Raw genomic sequence first — 20,341 nt, 5'->3', positions numbered from 1 at the left:
ATGTGGAACTGCCGCTACACAATGCTGCTTGACTAGTAACAGACAAGATCAGAACCAAAGGCCGGAGTTAAAAGGTTTTATACGAAATCCCTAATGGCTTGGCCTGATGGAGTCAGCACGAGGACATCGGATTGCCTTGCGTGACTTTACAAAATTGCTGCGAGTTATGTAACAACCAACCCCTCCGTTAGCTTGAACGACAACCAGAAGCCACAGGTCTGATGCTCACCACCGTTCTGTGAGCCATGCCTGGAAAGCTGTTCTCATTAGAGTTGAGCTCTGATTTAGGGAACATTGAGGACAGACGTCATGGCAGTTGGAAATGTGGTCATACCCCAACTCACTGTGCAGGCAACAGAGGGCTAAACGGATCTGCAGAGAGAGCGTTCCATGTGGAGCAGTGTTTCTCCCATAAATTGGTTTGGATCAGAAAAGGGACAAACCTTTGATGGAAGCAGGGCGCAATATCCAACTTTCATCGCCACTGGATATTGTTCTAAAGTTTGCATCTGACCAAACAACTATCATGAAACGTGGGCAGTTCCGATCAAATGTGAATCAAGATACTGTTACTGCGTGGCACATTTCTCACCCCAAATGTTCACAGAAGCATATTTTAGAGTGTGTTTAGCTATTACATAACAAAGCTATACCATGTTGAAAACTGATGGGAGGGAGGGCAGAGAACGATTTACTCACATGCATGTACACATGCAGTATGACACCGTTCTCTTCTTACTGGAAGGCCATTACTATATCTCTACATAGCAAAGTGGGTAGCATCGGACTACAAATCTCATGGTCAGCATCGTGGTTTTGAGTAATGTACTGGATGATTCTTCGGATCAGCAAAAAGTGAAAATGCGCTACTTTGCCGTTCATGTAGCTGCCTAAAGATCTGTTGTCACCACAACCATTGCCTGACCGTAGGGGGCAATCACGTCCAGTCAATTCCATTTTTACCAAAGAAGTGTTTGCTGCTATTCTAATGTCCCAAATTCCCTATATTTAACCAGTAACTATATTTGTACACTGATTGACCAACACCACCTTCTGTACCAGCTGCAGCGCACAGACACTTTCACCTTTACAATGCGTTTGCTACTCACATTATGGGCGCGCTCAGATTTTTATATGACTGTTTAGTTGCAAGTGAAAATGAGTTGTGCTCATTTTCAACTGCGACTGCAGTTTATAGCCCACAAGATAAATCACAGCAGCATGCATCCGCTTGAAGTCTGCTGTGGTGCATGTCTTGCACATTTCCTGCCCATCATCAAACTGTTGAAGCTATCAACGCTCAATAACTCTTTTATAAGAGAGCATGTAGATGGATCAAATGCATCTGTAGATATTTAAGAAGCTTAAACTTGTCAATATGTTGTCATCGTCCGCTGACAGAACGCGCAGGGTGCCCTGAGATGCACGCTGTCAGAAGAAAGAGTACAGGTGTTGGGATAACCGCATCAAGCTCATTGAAGCGTTGGCAGGAGACACTGTCGGTGATTCCTACTGAAGTGGAGGCTTGTAGTTTTCTTTGAACGACACATTTTTTCACAGTGAAGAACATCTTGAGCATTCTCTTCGGTCCCAATTATACAATGATCTCGCCAGCTATTTCTCCCTCAATTTACAGCAGCGTGTCTACATATTTATAGCTAATTTGAACATAAGTGTACTTTTTGATTTTCAGATGTTCCTTTTGGACTCGGAGTGGAGTAACAAATGCCTATTGCAATCCCAAAGGTCACACATTAACAACAGCAAAATGTGACTCACAGAGATAAACACAGCAATAAAAAATGGGTAATGTCATCTTTTTAGTTGTTTATCAAAGCTGACACGGGATGATTAGTGAGCGGGTAGCTTTCGCCAGAGCACAATGTGTTCCTTCACCATCTGGTATAAAACAACTCTCGGGAAAAACATTTTGGTTTGATCTGTTATCTTTATTTCTCAAGGGGACATACAGTTATATTGAAAATGAAAATGTTAACTGCACAGGGGTTGTGGGGATGGGCTGTTAGTCAGCAACTTTAGCTCAAGCCATGAATTTTTGTCCAGATTTTCATGAACCCCAAAGGATAAATGCCAATGGCTCTGATGATCTCCTGATTGTTTTTATATAGCAGGGCAAAGTTTTCCTTCCTAGTGATGGATCTCAATGTGTAAGACATATTGGCACCACATTTTGCACGGACATCGACAGTTCCCAGATGATGTAATGCTCTGACGTTTCTTCTCCTGCCACCATGTTGACATATCTGGTTTAAAGTGAAACCAACATTTCAACACAGACTGGATGAACTACCCTGTAATTTTGTACGAACATTCATATGCCATTTTTCCGTAAATTGAAATAACTTTGGTGAGCCCAAGACTTTTTTTACTCAGCTGCATCATCTGGTTGAAATTTTAATTTCTCCTCCATATTTGGTGATAACTCAAACCAGCAACCCCACATGACAGCAGTTTGTGAAATAGGGGTGAAATTTAATTCATGATATTCGTGTACATGATCACAAATCCTTAAGATTACATTTTCATCTGTATTTCACAAACTGATTTTTATTCATAAACAAGCAATATCAGATCTTTTCCCAACTTTAACCAAATTGAATCCGATAGACACAATTTACTGAGTGAGAATACATTTACCCTAACCTAAATTTGTAGAAATGACAGGAATTCAAAGGTAGCTCCAAGACTGTAGGGGGCAGCTGGACTTGAGATTCTGTTGTAGCCATCATTGGCTGTTGTGGCTAGCTGTGGTTAGGCGTGGCAGGCGGAGACGGGAGAGGCATGAAGCGGCAGAGGGTCGAGCATTAGCAGCAGGCGAAATCAGATGCAGAACAGGAGTATTTTTATGTTTTACTCTGTGATGATTTATTGACACGAAACTAGATGTGATAGTGGAAAGACAAATCGCTGCTTCTTTCACAATGGGTGTTTCGTTGTTTTGTCTTCTGTTACAACTGTTTCCAGCAGGTTGGTGGTATGCCTTGCCTGTGGGAAGTGGGAACAGGGTCGATAGGTGACTTTGAGTGGGTAAAATTAAGTTTTGCCATCATCAGCCTTTGATCCTAGGGTTTAGCTGAACAAACCCTCATGTCTAAACACAGTCTCATGGCAGTAGACTCAAAGGGAGATTCACAGCTGGGACATCCGTGTGGCCGAGAAGGTCGGTGTAGCCTGAATTCCATCGCCTGTGCGTGGCCGTGAAGGTGTAGCGCCATCAGTGTGCACTCTGTTCCATTCTGTACACACAGACTCCCACTGACCGCATGTTTGTGTCTGCACTGAACAAAGCTTTACTGCACCAATCACTCACTTATTCCTCATGTAAAAGTTAACATTTGAAATAGCTTTTAGCCGTTGTATTTTGTACGTAGAAGCATTTAGATGACAAATGCTCCTTTAATCATTTCTGTACCGTGTGTCAAGTCGTAGGATCCTCTGAAACAGGCTTTGGGGCTGAAGGAAACAGTTTGATATTTCTTCATTTCTAAACTCAGCTGCTAATCATAGCAAACACTTCCCAAATTCACGCTTTGTTGATAATGTAGTGATAAGAGATGAATAATAGTGATGCGGAAACGACCCTGCTCGTGTTGACTGCAGCTGTGACTCATGCCCATTCATTTCTCAGATGCGGGGTGTAAGCTATTATGGGGTAATTTAACCCTTCCTGTGTATTCATTTGTTTCCTGTGCCCACTGATCATCACTGATAACTTGAGTTCTGCCCGTCAAACTGCTTCAAGATTTTTTTGAATGGGCCTGAGACCTGATGGTTTTTCTACAGTTCAGCAGTGGTTCTGCTTTGTCGAGCCAAACCTTTTAAAAATGCCCCTCAAAATCGCAAAGTTACAATTATTTATACCAAATAGCACGAATGCCTTTTAAACCAGTACAGGATTCTTAATACACCATGAAATTATATTGTTCTTTCTTGTATTAACATAATGCAGTGAGTTCCATGTCCTGGAAAACCGTTTCCAATCCCGTGTTTTCTTTCTGCGGTGGAGCAATTCATTTTAGGACCTCTAAATTCACAACAAAATGTCTTTGAAAGTACTTTTGTCTCAGTTTGCAATCCAAGAGGGAACACGTTTCTCGCTCTCTGCTTGAAATAGCGATCACGTCTTCGAGAAGGTCTCCATGCAATTTACCTGCCTGTTGCATATACTTGACAACTTGTTAGGATTGGAAGGGCCATTGAAAACACACTCCAAAGTAAACACATTTTTGTTAAGTTAAATCCTTTTTCCTAGTTGAGCCAGGAACAGATGTCCAATCTGGCTGATGAATCGGAACCATCTGAAACAACCCTTTTAGTCTCGGTTCAATAAATATACCTTTCAACACATTTACAGGGGAAACACGTGAAGTCACAACAAAGGCTTTGCTTTTTGTGGTACCTGTAACCTGTAGAGTATATGGGGATATAGTTATCGCCTATTTGTAAATATTTCTTCTTCCTCTAATGAGTATATCATCGTTTTAAAAGTTTTGCTCAGCTCCATAGAAACACCTTCTATTATGCGTTCAGAATAGTGAGAGACATTTCCAACGATCTCCAGTGACACCGCTACAGAAAACATGCTTGTAATAGCCTCATAACAGGATTTTCTCGCCAACTGTTAAGCAAGAACAGAACTCCGGAGTGGTGGTGGTGTCTCCTCGGGCGATGGAAGGAGATGGGAGTCCTGCCTCTTATTTGACATGGCTCTCCCTCTCCGTAGCTGTCGACTCGCACCTTGACTTTGCTGAGCAGGTGTCCGACGCGTCAGGCAGACATTTTTCATTCACGTTGTACGTTCTGCGTTAGAGATTTACGTCAATCAAATCCAGTCAATTCAAATCAATTGCCAATTAATGCAATTAAGATTTATGTAGCCCAAAATCACAATCGCATCGCTTCAGTGGGCTTTACAATCTGGGCAGTTAACGACATCCTCTGTCCTTAGACCCGCAAAAAAGCTTCAGGAAGAGCAATGCAATAGATGTTGCACATACAGAATAGAGCAAAAAAAAAAAGATTCACAAATTACAAATTGCATTGACAGAATATCCGATACTATTTATATAATACATATAAAGTGCTTGCATCCAGGAGGATGACTGAGCAGGCCACGCACATCGCCAAGTGGTGCCCGACCCATACGACCTCCTCTCTACTGTGGTGACCTGGAAGAGGGCAGGCCACAGAAGTAAAGTAAAAATAAAACTATTAATATCCTACAGCTTCTCCCAACAGTTGGAGAGGAGTTAACGCGTGTCTCTAAGCAGTCATCTCTTTCCTCTTTATTAGGCAATCTTAATAAAGCAGATGGGTCAAATGCGATGAGACAGAATGATTTATTTCACTTGAACTTTTACCAGCTGCACATTTGAGAGTGTTAGCATGTACATGTGCGTGGTTTGATGAAAGAGAAATCATCCGTACGCAGACTCTCTTTGAACATTGCACGTGTCTCCCGCTCAAAAGACCCTTTAGTAGCAGGAGTCATTAATGGGACTTGTTTCCCATCTGTACAAGCAAAACATAAGAGAAGCTGCGTGTTGGAAGGCTGAATGTGCTAGTAATTTAGTGTGTCACTGTGCAGTAAACACCATGATTCAAAACCATATGACCCCCAACTGCTCAGAAATCAGAACCGATCACACATCTAGTGCAGACATATGCACCCCAATGGCCCTGTAATAAACACGCCACATTTGTCCTAACAACTCCTAATTGACCCTCAAAGAATGACTTTGATTTGATTTATATGTGAGTTTGTTAAGTACGCGGGAAGTAAAAGAAAAAAGAGGAAAAATCTCTGACAAGATTCGGTTTCCCCCAAAGGGCTTAAGAGTCAGTTAAACTCTACAAATTGCTCACAGCCCAATAATTGAGCTTGAGTCCTGCAGTAGGAGACAGACCCTATGGAGGATCAAATAACTGATTACTCAGGAAAAGAAATAGAGGGTGCCAGTGAAGACTTGTTGAGGACCCAAAAGATCAGCTTGTATCAAAAGATATGGCACAGAATGGAAATTCCTCTAAATCAAATTTCTTCTGTGTGTGTGAGATGGCAGTTTGGGAGAAGTTATGTAGGAAAGGGAGCCATCGCTGTGGTTTAAAACCCAGTTACACAACTCGGGTAGAACACTGCAGAGCACAGAACTGTCCTTGCTCCTTTGGACAAACAGAAATCATGTGAATCGTGAGCGGGGACAGTCGAACCAAACCAGATATTAAGCAACAGAGATTGTCATCACTATGTGCAACCCTGCAGAGCGATGTCAATCGGTGATAATAATAAGGGCTGTAAGTATTTGTGAAAAAGCGACACGCATAATGAAATTATGTGGCGTAAGATTTCCCAGTAGAGAAGTCTTTGTTCCAATGATATGACTGAGCAAGATCAATCTGGGCAGACACTCAGTGAGAGGGCACACAGTGATACATCGGTGAAAAAAAACCCAGACTTGCACACAGAAGAACAACAGAAAAATAGGACACTGATCTCGGTTTCTGCAAAATTCATCCCAGCTGTCTCAAATGGAACCACTATTTTGTTGCTAAAGACAACACTTAATATCCTGTTACGTGGGTTTGATCGACTGCAAAAGCATTCTTACATGTCACACATGCAGACCCTTTGACCCTGTGCTTCCTTCAGCATACATGTGGACTGATGATATCTGTTTGGATGGTCAGTTCGGGTCATCGTGACAGACTTTCAGTGAAGTATCCCCCAGTAGTGTTCCTGAGTGAATCAGATTTGTATGGACACCTTGTAATTGTTAAATTTCCCATATGGGGAAAAAAAAATCACATGAAATGGTTAAGCTTGGTTGGCCAGTAAAGTAATAAGGTGGTATATATGTATAAGTATACACCAGTAACAGGCCCAATAATTACAAAAATATTATTTAAGTATTCATGAGTTTGTGACTTCATGAAAAACAAATTTAAAAAGGATGAAAATGCTGCAATAAATGTATACAAAGATGGACGCCAAAAAAGATGAGTGTTTCTGGGGGCTGCTCCTTATAGTTTACTTCAATGTAACACAATTTATTTTGATTTTGATTTTTAACAACAAACAACATTATTTACTTTTAATTTTCACTTGTACAAAACACAACTATTTTCAGTTATTTGTGTTAAACTGGATTAATGTTGATATTGACATTGCTCAGCTTGCCATATTTACATTTTCCATCCTATCACCCCATAATATAATACAACGTTCTGTGTAAAGTGAAAGATTTTCGTTCTCTAAGTGTCAAAACTCACATTTCCAAAGTATGTACATACTATCAAATGCTTTCCTAGTAAAATTGTTAGAAAAAGCCATTACTTTTAAATGCTGAACTAATTCACAAATAATTCATGGATAATCCAAGGCATTGGCTTGTTTATTCCAAAATCTGATGTTTTTGTTGGACAGGATTCAAGCCGGCCCAATCGGCAGTATGAATGTAGTTCAAACTATGCATATGTTGAAACTTTACATTTCATTATGTTGCAACTTTACGTCTCTTTAGGTTAAACTTTGGTTAAACTCGAGGCTTTGCTCATGGTCTTGTTAGGTTTAGGCACAGAAACACAAACATTTTCTTTTTTTGGTGCCACAAACACGACCGAAACTTGTCCCGAGGTAAAAATATCCAGTGGTGTCACACGAATTGAAACTCATGTCAATAGTAGAAATGTCAATGAGATATAAAGTACCATTTACACGGCATGGGTGGTTTGCAGAAACGTCAACTGCCAACATTTTTTTCCAGTGACTGTCTGATTTAAAATTGTAAACTTTTGATGTAAAAATGTTTCCGTAAAATCTTTGACAATATTTGGCACATAGAGAAAAAGAAAATAATAGAAGACTGCACCCAGGAAAACAAGCACATGCAAACAGCATTTTTCATCTGAAACATCGTGACTGCGTAGTCGAACAAACTCATAAAGGAGCACAAGGAAGGGAGAGAGAGAGAGAGAGAGAGAGAGAGAGAGAGAGAACGAGGGATGCGTGTTCTACAGATTCTCCAGCTCCACATTCCTGCAGTGCAAGGAGGTGTACTTCACACATCCTATCTGCTCGCTCAATTTAAATATTTCGCTGCGTTTTAAGTGCTTCTTAATTTTTCATGGTCTCCAGCCTCTCCAGCTGATCCTTTCCAGATGTGGCTCAAGCGGGAGATGAGTGAAGAAAGCAGGGGCAAAGACACTCCGCCCTACACACACAGTCACACACACCAACACACACACGGTGAAAAAAATCATCCTTTTGTATGCTCGTGTAAAACAACTTCCCATCTTTTCTTTCTCCCTCAGTTTCAGGTCAGAAGGATATATCAAACAAAGGCAAGGGTATGGGAGTCATGTCCAATGTTTCCCCCTCGAATTTCCATGGGAATCACGGATAAACGTACTTTGAAAGAAATCACAGAAATGGAAGGAGAAAAAACGATTCCTGTGGCAGTGACTGACCACAAACTCCGCCGCTGGACCAATCACTGTCAGAATAAATGTAGACATGCCATATCTTGATCAATCACAGAGAACCTCCAGGCTTACTTCGCTGCAGGGTTCAAAAACATTTTGTTTCATTTTCTAAAGGTCCTGGAACAATTGAATGGCGGCATGATCAACTCCAAAATGTTTTGTTTTTGAGGAGCTCGTGACCACATAGCCACAAACACGGGGGAATGTCCTCACGTATGAGAACATATGTTTTTGCTGCCATTTTTTTGGAGGGGGGGGACCAGTCAGGTCAACTGTCATACATGCTGTCGGCTGTCACACTCAGAGAAATGGGCTACTTCAAGATACCACAATTCAACACAAACAGCACAACGGCACAGCATATCATTATCGGATTTTCCTCCTTTCTGTTTTCTTCATTAACTACCAATTGTATTTACAGAACATGAATACCGTTTTCAAACCACACCAAATGTTTAACTAATGTCCCGCTTTCGAGGCAGCCAATGGTTTTGAGTTTATTTCAGTCCAGAATAAAAAATCAGCCAGCACTGGCAATCTATTGCGGTCAACAATTTTTGTCAAATTTAATTTATTCTTCTGTCACATTAAGATACAGTCTGCTTTAGCTTTTTTCCTCAATTGGAGTTTTAACGAAGAGTGAAAAAGATGAACGGGTCAGCTGCTAAATACATTTTGGATGCTTAATACTTAACATCATCCTTTTCTTTTAGAACAGTCAGCCTTGTTTTCACAAACAAAGTGTAAAAAAGTTTTCTGTGATTTATTATCAGTAAGTCTGACTTTGTTGAACTAAAACCAGAATCTGCATAGAAGGCATCAAATGATTTAAAATATATTTATTCATTTTTATATAATAAATTTTTTTATATATAAGTTTGAGCTATAAAGCCCAATTTACCCAGTGATCAATGCACATTTTTGAGATCTTAACTTTTGGCTTCCAGTTTCCTTAAGTCCCTATTTTATAATGTGTTAAGCTTTTGGGCTAAATGATCTGTTTCACAAATTGCATGAAGCAACAGAAATGTTCAGCAGGAATTAGTTGTGTTTATTCCCCCTTCATCATGAGTAACAAACTTACAGGCCAAATAACATAGTCAAGGTCAAGTTTTAAAGCTGAGCAAAGGAGACAGGTAGGATGATGTACTTTATATTGTAGCATGTATTATGGAATAGGCATGTCTTTTAGCTAAATCCTCCCTCACCCCTGAAAATGCCATCATCTTTGTCCCTGTATAACCTAAAAATGTGCCGTAAATGCAGTCGATGGACCTGTATCAGCCACGTACTGTCGATAAATGTGTTCACCAAACCTTTTGTCGATCATATATTTGCCCGTTAACATACATGACCAAAAGGAAGAAATGCAGTCACAAACGTGTCAAAATTGCATCCAAGATCGGGAGGCTGGAAAGAGTGATCTAAGGAATCTCACATCCATCTACACCAAACTTAATGGTGCACAAATGATGGAATGTTTTTGAAAGTAGGTGAGGCATGAAAGAGCCCATAAATAGGCTACCAGGCCCAGGGTTTGGGAGCGGTTCAATGCAACATTACCCCAGTGCAAAACAACACAAGAGTGAGCTGAGTGTCTTCATCTCTCCTCATCCTCCAGGAAGACAGAGAGTGAGGGGGAAAAGGCAGACCGACCTCAGTAACACCAAAACTCAAAATTTATGGGACCCTGCACAGCGAGACAGTCGGGGTGATGCCAAATCCGCCGTTTTCGCCTGCCCAGTTAGAAAACACCATTAGATTGCTTCAGTCAATTCATCAAAAAACTGGGGATTTGGGGGAGCTTGTCTAATTTACAGGTCCTCAGGCCCACCATGGAGAGAGTGTTGTGGTTGGCTATGAATGCCTCGGCGCCAAAACCGCAGCCAATGGCAAATTGTTCCTTTCTCTTGAGGTCAGGTCAAACTGAAACCATTAGAGAGGAAGGGCAAGGTAGTAAAAGAACTGAGGTCAAAAGTGTTGTCGAGAAATGGGGCACTAACGAGCGTCTGCAGGCCAGCGTCATGGAAACAGGTTTTTCTTTTCTTTTCTTTTTTTTTTGTTTAACCGATGCCGACACATCAAACCAACACTACAAATGCGGAGTCAAATAGTTATTGGACATGAATCTTTAAAGATCAGAACCTAATTTTCTCAGCTCAGTGGACCCAGGGAGTAGAGTCAGGCACAAAGACGAGTGCGGAGACGGAAAAGGGGGGTGGGGGGTTATAGAGCATAAGGACTACATGGGAACTAATAATCCCTTCACAATAGTCTGCGCGTCTGGGTTCTGATCTGCACCACAGAAACTCTCTATGGTCTGGAACATTCCTTCAGACTCAGGTTTAGTTCCTCCTGGAGACAGACGCAGGTTGGCTCTTTATCCTAACTCCCCTGGCGAAGCCAATATTTCAGATCTCATATAGCTCATGGCAGGGGGCCGGCAGTTTAACTGCTTATCATTTTTAGAATAATTTTAGACCACTATTATAAAGGAGTTCAACGTGGTGACCGAAGCTGGCCATTCAAACTCAAGTGAAGTTTTCTCGCCATATGTAAGGCAAGAATTAATCTCCCCTACAGGACCTTTACTCAAAAGACTGTCTTGCTAATCTGTCCAGGTGCCAAAAAGTTCTTTTTTTCTGCCTGCAGGTACAGAGGCCTTGGCTCTGTAAATCATTGTTTTTGCATATTTGCGGACAATACTCTAAGCTCCAGCCAAGCATGTCAAGAATTTGTTTATGATGTTTTAGATTGCATGTAATTCCTGACTTATTCTGTCAAGACGAGAGTTGTGGCCTCTGAGGGCTGAGCTGAAAAATAAACTCAAGCCAGTCCTGCAGCTTTAGTGCCACTCAGCACTCATACATAGAAGTCAAGTCGATTTTTGTTTATTTAGCCGGAAATCACAACTTGCCACTAGGCAAACAATACAGTCTGATGTCCTTCGACCGTCAAAAGCCTCCCCCCAAAACTATTTTAACAGGGAAAACAAATGGAAGAAACCTCAAGAAGAGCTACAGAGGAGGGATCCCTCTCCCAGGATGAACAACAGATGTCTTGTGTACAGACTATAGATTCGCAACAGAATATCTCAGCATGTACAAATATGATGACAAAATGTAGATTAAAGTGAAGAGGATTTATCAAGGGGGACAGAGTTAAGTAGAAGCTGAGTCATACGAACTCCTCTCTTAACATAAATGCCAAAGAGAACAGGCCACTAAGATTCTTGGACATTTTGACTGACTTTTTTAATTAGACATTGATCTTATCAAAAGTACAAAAGCTATTAAAAACACATCTGTAATTAGATTTTCGAGCCAAGGCTGGACAGATGTTGTTACACGTGTTGGTATGTGCTCGGTGAGTGTGTCTGTACCAGCACTGTGTGCATATGCTATGTTGTGTGCCCTGGGCATTTTTTTTTTCTTTTTGCCGCGGTTTCAAAAGACGTATTGAGTATTTTTTTTATGCTGCTATTGTATAGAAGTCTAAGGCCCAATTCCAATACACCCCTCTGTTTTGTGTGTTCATGCCTGGGGGCAGATTGTCCCAGTTCTTGTTGGGACAGGGCTTTAAGTGTGAGGGCTACACGGCCCTTAACACTGAGGTTTTTCAGAGGCAATGTTGATGAACAGTGATGACAACTCTGTCGTTTCAATGTAATATCGTCCTTGTCATATGATTTGTTTGTGACAGTCCCAAATGTTCCCATATTTCAATGGGGGACTCTACATACAACTCTAATATCAGTCCAGACAGCTAATGTGAGCCTAGAACTGCTAGTAACCAGGTTATGAGGCAGTGTCCTTTTTTAATTGATGACTTGAAGTTGTGAACAAATTGTGTGCTGTTGTGAACAGCAACAGCAGGACAAAACAGAGCAGCTGAAGGTAGCATATTGGAAATGTTCAGTCGCATCTGTTTACATGACTGCCAGTGACAAAAACTGATGACGTCTGAGAGTATTAAAGGGTTGTTTCATTTCATAGGGGGTGATTCCAACTACTACTACTTGTCACTCTGTTCTGAGGGTCAGGGGGGAACTAAAGGAGTAGTTGTAAAAGTTGGAAATGGGATTGAGACTAAAATTCTGGTCTTGTGACCTTACAGGCCATGGAAACACAGAGGAGTTCAATACCACCGACACAGAGGAGATACAAACAGAGAACCCCGTGGTAACATGCAAACTTTAAAAAGAAATGCAGAAAAAAGGGGAGAGCCAGAATCTCCTCTTGGACGAGGACCAAGATCGATGACTGGACGAGCCACTGACAGCCAGGTGAGAGAGGGATCCAAGAAAGGCCGACAGCACAGGAAAACCTGAGAAGAGAGGAGATGGAGGAGAGGCTGGGGAGAGAGGGGGGAAGAGGAAGGGAGGAAGAGAGGGAGAGGAAGGGGTATTCACAGCTTAGCAGCTTTTAGGGCACAGACACAAAAGCAGCGTGTTGTTGGATGTGGTTGATATCAAGAACTCTTCGGTCTGTCGGTTGAGTTCTCATTGGCAGGATAAACACCGATGTTAAAAGAGTCAGTGAGACTGAGACCGACCAGCAGGTAGGAAAGTGATAACAGGAACAAGGCCTGAAGAATAATTGAAAGTTAAAGCTAAAAGCTGACTTTTCAGCTTGGATTTACAGGCCTCAGCCTGCCTGATGTCAGCAGGGATAACATTCCCAGAGAAAAGGGCTAACGGCAGGAAAAGGCCACGCAGCCAGATGAATGGAAGCCCTGTTTTTTAACAGCTTAATGCACGAGATGGGGCTTCAGTTTTAATGAGATCAGAAAGATGAGTAGGGGCTAGCCCCTTGACAATTGTACATTATCATCAGAAGCACCTTGAAGTCTGATCCGTCATGGATCCGCGGGCCCTTAAAGTCTGGAGCTGGAGTTGGTGAAATATGGTCAAATTTTCTGGTTTCAGTTAAGATGCTAGCTGCAGCGTTCTGAACCATTTGAAGACATTTTATACGAATTCCTTTGTGGCAAAGTGTAAAATTCAATTTACAACAGTGTCTCTGTGAGTGAATTAATTCCTTGTGGATTCAGAGAGCAAAACACTCACGTATCTCTACTGAGACAGCCTCGTCAGCCTTACACAAGATGCAATGCCTCCAATTGTTCATAGTTCCGAAAGACAAACTGGACCAGGTTCTCTGCTTATCAGCAGACCTCAGTGCCATTGTATCTTTTAGACTTCAGTCCAAATTTGGTCTTCAGTTTGTTATCCAGCCCATAAAGTGATAGTGATAAAGTGGCCAAGCGGACCAGGGGGAGGTCAAAGAGTCCTGAGTACTTTGAGGGTGCCGGAGGGGAAACAAATCCCTCTCCAGTGAATGTTGTTATTTGATCAGCTGTCAGAAGAGTCACAAGAGAAAACACAAACATGGAGTTTGAGTGTATGATCCTGTTTCTATGATCACCTTTGAAGCCAGAACAACAGCATCATGGTTAGCGGGATCATGACAGCACTTTGGTAAACATGTCTTAGAGCTATGTAAAAGGGTGCCAATAAAGTCTTGCTGCTTTTTCTTGTCTTGTCTCATTCTAAACTCTCTCCTTAAAAGGTAGCATTTGAACCATAGTGACACTGTATTGTTTGCCAAGGACACACGGTTGGGAAACAATCACATCTAGGGATAACGTGGGACACAGATCATTTAAAAACCCGAGCTGGTGGAAACAAACATTCCAAGTCTTTTTCCATCAGTATCTTGTGATGATATTAAGCATTTATGGGTGTTTAGCTACTGAAACCTAGTTCGCTATCTGCTACAATGTCACGGATGAACGCAATGGAAACCGGAGCAAGCAAGATCATTAGGTTTGCGCAATCTCACTTTTATTTGGAGTTTGTGGAGACTGACTCCTTGCAGGGTCCAAGTAGGTCGCCTTTATAAATCACCAGAGGTGGCAAAAGTCCACACGTTCATTATTCAAGTAGAAGTACACATACCTGTGTGAAATAAATGATGCCGGTAAAAGCAGAAGTGCTAATTCAACTTCTTTACTTAGGTCAAAGTAAGAAAGTACAGGCTTAGAAATGTACTCAAAGTATGAAAGTTTCCTTTGTGTCATATTAATATAAAAACTATTAAAGGTAGAGTCAGTAGGAATGGTCCGAGCTGTTTGTAAATGCCCCAGGAAGATAGTTTGTTGTTGATTTGCCATCAAATTCTGACAATTTGTCTTTGTAAAGTACAGCAAGAATCCAAGAGAATAAGAAAAACCAGGCAGAAGACGAAGGAAATACATCTTTTTCTACCCGTTCGAGTTTCCCTCTCCGTCTGTTTCCGTCTTGTTATGTCATTTTATCTTGCTACTTCTGCCATGCGAGATATGCACAGCAGCCTTGAGATGTTGGGAAGACGGCGTGAGATGGTGTAAAAAAAAAAAAAAAAAGCTGAAACCTGAAAGTATTTGCACTTTGTGACTTCCCACCTCTGTAGATTACTGAACCCACCATCACGCTTTTTATTGGCTTGCTTGGAAAAATGCTGAGCAGAGAAAGCATCAAAACCGCAACACAATGCAATCAGTGTGTTGTTTGACCGTTCGGTATGGCCTTAATAAAGCGCACAAAATGGATTCTTCATGGTCATGTAAAGACTATGTACGCCACTGACATATGTACAAAATATTGCCTGTGCGAATGGAATATCAATTTGTGTGTAGACATATTTTCAGACCGCTAGGAACACTTTTTGTATCCCGTTCCCATTCTTTCTCCCCCACCCCCCCCAATGTGCAGCTTGTATGTGAAGAGTTGAACACGGCCATTTACACAGTTCTGTCCTGCGATTCTCTTGCTCTGAGTACACATTTGGGTGTGTTTGTCATAGGGTAGAAAGAGGGGTAATGTGTCCGCCAAACCACACTACTGGCCCATAGATAGGAATTTAGGAGCTAAATGGTCCAACATTTTACTTACTCTTGTTACGTCCCTCTGTGATTTGCAGTATTTTTCCATACTTCTTCGCTTTCACAGCATGTAATACACTTAGGCCAAATTGCTTGAGTGCAGAAATATTGAAATGCAATTATTCTTTGTGTAATTTGATTAAAGTGGATGTACATTTGTAATATTGGTGTGATCTGTGGGCTGACTGTGTACTAAAACTATTGTTGCTTAACATGAAAAATACAAAAAAAAGACATTTGAGAAGAAATCCAATCTTGTTTTAATTATTACATCAGACATCTTTGAGCTTTGGGACGTTGGTTTGTTATATGTTTGCAATTTGTCTTGTGCCCTTTCTGTGCCAGGTCCAAACTAAATGTATCCAGCTTTCACGGGGGTCCAGGAAGACCTACCAGGACGCTAAGGCCAAAGAGATCAATTGTTTGTCGATGGCGACCCACCCATTCAGCCCAGACTGAAGCCAAGGATATATTATATTTGAATGTGGAGCTTCACACTGGAAGCAAAGGAGGTTCCTCACTCAAAGAGCCTGTGTTCTCACGAAGATCAGGATGGGAACGAGAGGCACAGTCCTTCTGCGCCTTTTCCCAGAGCCTCTCATCCTTCCACAGGCCAAGTCTACTGCCAAGAGAAGTTCCAGGTGGTCTCCAGGCTGTCTTTGATCCTCACCAACCGCGGTTTCTTGGACAGATCGGTCAGTGTAATCGCTAGTGTTTCGGAGTGCTCAGGGGAAACAGTAGTGCTCCATTTCCCTTTCATGGCATGACCTCAGCAGTGGCAACCATAGCCTTGAGGTGACACAGACCTCCGTCCAACTAGGCTTCTCTGTTGTCCTTATCTAATTGAAAGGGCAGCAGATAAATGTTAGAGACAAGCTGCCTTGATGAGGCACAGAAAAACAAGCAGAGAGAGGAGAGTGGGGTGTTGGTGCCCACCTCCGGTGAACACTATTTCGATTGAAGTGGAGAAAATTGTTGGCAAGGACCAGTATGGCACACAGCCCCCCTGAAACTTGCCATGCAACTCCTACTTTTAGCTGACCCTTCAAGTTTACATCAAGGGCGAACACACGGTCCAGTTACTGACACTCAAAGTGTAGCAGAGGTCCAATCTTTGTTTGCACGAACACCCTGCGTTGGCAGGGGGAAGCTGGTGCTGCGGACCAGATGCACAGACGTGGTGCAGTGAGGGGCCTGAACTCCACTGCAGCTCGTCTTTGGACTTTGGAGTGAGAGGAGTGTGTTTGTCTTGGATGAACTAGAGACAGACCTGCTGCCAGCTTCTTTGAGCAAGTGATCGACCAACCAAATGGGTCTGATACATCAAGATTGCGGGTGCGGTAGCATTTTCGCATTTCACTTAAGATTAGTATTAGTTCCAGAGAAGCTGTTGACACATCATTTTCCTATCACAAGATAATAATTTTATTGTCCTACAAGACAGCATGGGATAACGTGCATCCGTGTCTTTAACAGTGTATTTTATTTGACATTTTGGGCCACAAGAAAAAGACAAGATGATTTTAGACACCACAAAGACAGACAGGCTTCATTTTCTCTTGTCTAAGAGTGTGGGAGAACTCTTCCTTGATGCTCTGCCATGAAAAACATTAAGACGTTGTTCCATGAAAATCCCTTGAAATAGTGGTTATTTAGGCCTTTTGGGCCTATTTCCTAGGTTCCCTGTAATAGTTTCCACATGTTTCTGAAGAGATATCCATCTTATCAGGCAAAATACTAACCAAAAGTGAAAAAAAAAAATGTTTCAGGTAACTAAATGACTTCTTGTAAAACCACACATTTCCATAAACCCTGTTCAGTTATTGCCCTCTCCTGGAGGTCTAGCAGTGGGGTTGGCAGGGCAGCGTCTTTTTTTTTTTTTGTTTCTTACTAACATCAGAGTTGCGTTTTAATGATGACTAATGAAGTGATTATGCGTGAATTCCCACCAAGTGAGAAAATTTCCACTTGAAAAATGGTAAACAAATTGTAAAAAAAAAAAAAATGTCTCAGTGACACAGTAAATAATTTATATTACGACTCAAACTAAAGGTCACCGATTATACAAGTGGAAACTGACCTGTGAGCCAAGTTTTGTGAGTGTGCAGGCCACAGTAAATTCTCACCTTATTGTGGCTTATCTCAGCCACAAACGGTGGTTTACATGCCACAGATTAGTACTCATAAACACTGTTCATTAGAGGGCTCCGAGAACGCCTCCCAGAGGTCCTTGCCAACAGATTATCCTATAATTTATGTGGTGTGAAACTTGTGGCCATGACGAGCTGTGAACGAAATAAGTGGAAGATTTAGCTTTGGTGAAAATAAACACAGAAGATATTACGCATTAGCGAAACATATTCTCTCGAAAAACAACATAATCCATCACTTCATCTCCAGCTGGGTTTTTCCACGATTGGTTTTTCATTTGTTTCATGATTCATGCCTCTCTCTTCTCATCATTCCCTCATTTGCCTCTCTGTAGTTTCAAATCTGTCTAATCCCCACTTGAAGCTGGCAATAATATCTCTATATATAAATGAGGTGCGGCTCTATTTGAAGACAGGAGCTCCTGGCTTGGGTTCGTCGCTCTCTTCAGTGCTTCGAGATGCGAGTGGCGTCATGGACCCAAGAGGTGTGTAAAAAGGACATTAACATTTCAAAATGTCTTCAGATCTTCAATTCAAAAATAAAGTAATTACATTGAAATAAATAAAATCAAATTTGGAGCATTTAATGTCGGGAAATTCCACTGGGATGAGATGGTTTATATATTATTCATAGATACTGCATACAGGTTTTTTCATCTTTAGTCTCTGATAGTCTCTAATCTTTCAGAATTGTTTATTTCACTATAAGATGGATTTCATGAAATTTTGGAAAGATCACAGGTCTCCTGAGGCTTTTAGTAAGACGTGGCCACATTGAGGACTATTAGATGGATTTCCATGACATTTGGTACAGACCTTCCGTCTCCTCAGGATGATTTGTAGCCTTTGTTTAGTGCCTTTATTTGATGACATCCTCTCGTGAGTGAAACTGCGCGCTTCAGCTGAGTCGGGGCTATGTTGGGTAGTTAACAGCCTGAGTTCCAGTTTCTGCTGGTCATGTTTTGCACCGCGAGCACAATAAAATCATAAAAGAAAACAAAGTGTTCCTCCATCAGTCATCTGATCCACTGATTAACGTGGCTGAATATGTTACCTTTCCAGAGCCACGGCTCTGAACCATAGTCACAAGATCCCTGGTTTTACATTTTGCATAACAGCAAGCTTAGTCGTAGCTTTTCACAATGCAGACCAACTTGCTGCATACTATTTAATAACAATAACATTTTCTTTCTGTGGCAGCAAAAACAACAAACAGCCTCTCAGTAACTATTATTAATCCTCTGAAAACTGAGTTTATCTAATCTTACACACTTCAGGGCAGACTTAAGTAATATGCGCATGAACCTTTCTGTGCCTGCAGCTACATGCTGGTTCCCTGCTTGTGTCATCAGGTCAAAATTTGTGCATGGCCAATACTTCGGATTACAACTGAACACTTGCAAAACTAATGACACTTCCATCAGCCTGGCCTGTGCTTTGTGTTAAGTGCTAATTAGCAAATGTTAGCGCTGATAATTTGCACAATGGTAAACCTGAAACTGGTTAATAGCTGTGCACGAGAACTGATGCAGTCAGGATGTTAGAATGCTCACATTAGCAGCACAGTTGTGCACAGACTGTAAAGTTGACTTTACTAGGCAATTCATCGGTTCCCTGATTTTTTCTTAAGTAAACTATAATATTTAAGTCGTATGAGCTTCAAAAGTTAAAGTGTAGTCTTTACTTGGTCATTTTGTGAAGTAAAGTCACTTTGTCAGATTTCACAGTGTAAGAGCAGCCTCACAAAGCTCCTACCATGGCTGTAAATTTCTGTTTCCACCCGAAACGAAAAACTCATGATGATAATCTGTATCATCACGCCCTTCTTGCATTGGTGCCTCCTGTCACTTTACAGGAAAAAACTTGATGTAACGACTAATGACAGAGCAGTGACCGTCAGCCCTTCGGTAGCCCTCCAGATAAGCCACGAAGTGCTCTCTGCAGAGATGTTGGCTTTCTGTTGCCAACGCTGTCGACAGCGGGGCTATAAGGAGGAGCGACCTTCGGGCCCTCGTCGATTTTTCTCTTTTTGTTTAGTCAGGCCGGCTGGAGGCTGTGCTCCGTCATCTAGCCGGTGTTCCAAATTTGACTCAAAGCAGAGACTCGGCAAGCGAGCCAGGCTGAAATATTATCCACAAATGCACACATTCACATGAACAGTTATGAGGAGCTTCAATGCTGGGGGACCGTCTGGAGAAGAAAGCATCCGTCACACTAACCCCATTTTACTTATTCCCATCCCTGTGTGTATGGTAGATAACAAAAGAGAAAGCTCGAGCACCTTTACCCACTGAAATCCTCTGCATCTGGTATTTATCACCGCATGAACGTGGGATGTGGGGGTGCAAAAAAAGCAAATGTTTATAATTCCTGCCTCAGTGTATCATAGCCTTTCCGAGCAGAGGAAGCAATAGCTTAATTGTACTGTTTATGATGACGCTGTGTTTTTTACAAGTCACTGTAAAATTTCTGTTGTCACCTTGTTAGATTCTCACTGTTTTCCATTAAACAAATCCCTTTTTAAGCCCACTTTATTGTTTTGTGTGTTTTTTATTCCCTCCTCCTAATTCTTACGGAATGCTTTACAAGAATTGTTTTATATTGGGCGAACAGTATTAAAGCAGCAAATATTCTTAGGAGAATCGTTCAATAAATCTATTTCTTATTTTGATAACACACTGTTCAACAGGTGTTATTGTAGTTTCTATTCCCGTTTTTAAAGTTAGAACATCTTCTCTCCCTTTGATGCTTTTTATGCCATTATT

The 20,341-nt window shown here is 41.5% G+C and overlaps 1 long non-coding RNA gene across 4 annotated transcripts in view; it reads left to right on the top strand.

Moving 5' to 3' along the window:
• LOC119006093 overlaps positions 1-20,105 on the top strand; it is a 67,991-nt gene extending 47,886 nt beyond the window's left edge. For 2 of the 4 annotated variants that reach the window (XR_005070672.1, XR_005070670.1), the window contains 2 exons: positions 12,619-12,787; positions 15,772-20,105. This is a non-coding gene — a long non-coding RNA (uncharacterized LOC119006093). The remainder of the gene's footprint in view (positions 1-12,618; positions 12,788-15,771) is intronic. The other 2 variants (XR_005070671.1, XR_005070668.1) reach the window with 1 other exon arrangement.
• The last annotated feature ends 236 nt before the right edge of the window (positions 20,106-20,341 follow it).

This window comes from Acanthopagrus latus, chromosome 17, assembly GCF_904848185.1.
Source record: "Acanthopagrus latus isolate v.2019 chromosome 17, fAcaLat1.1, whole genome shotgun sequence".
Lineage (NCBI taxonomy): Eukaryota > Metazoa > Chordata > Actinopteri > Spariformes > Sparidae > Acanthopagrus > Acanthopagrus latus.
The sequence above is the reverse complement of the archived record's forward strand: the minus strand, read 5'-3'. Positions and strand labels throughout refer to the sequence as shown.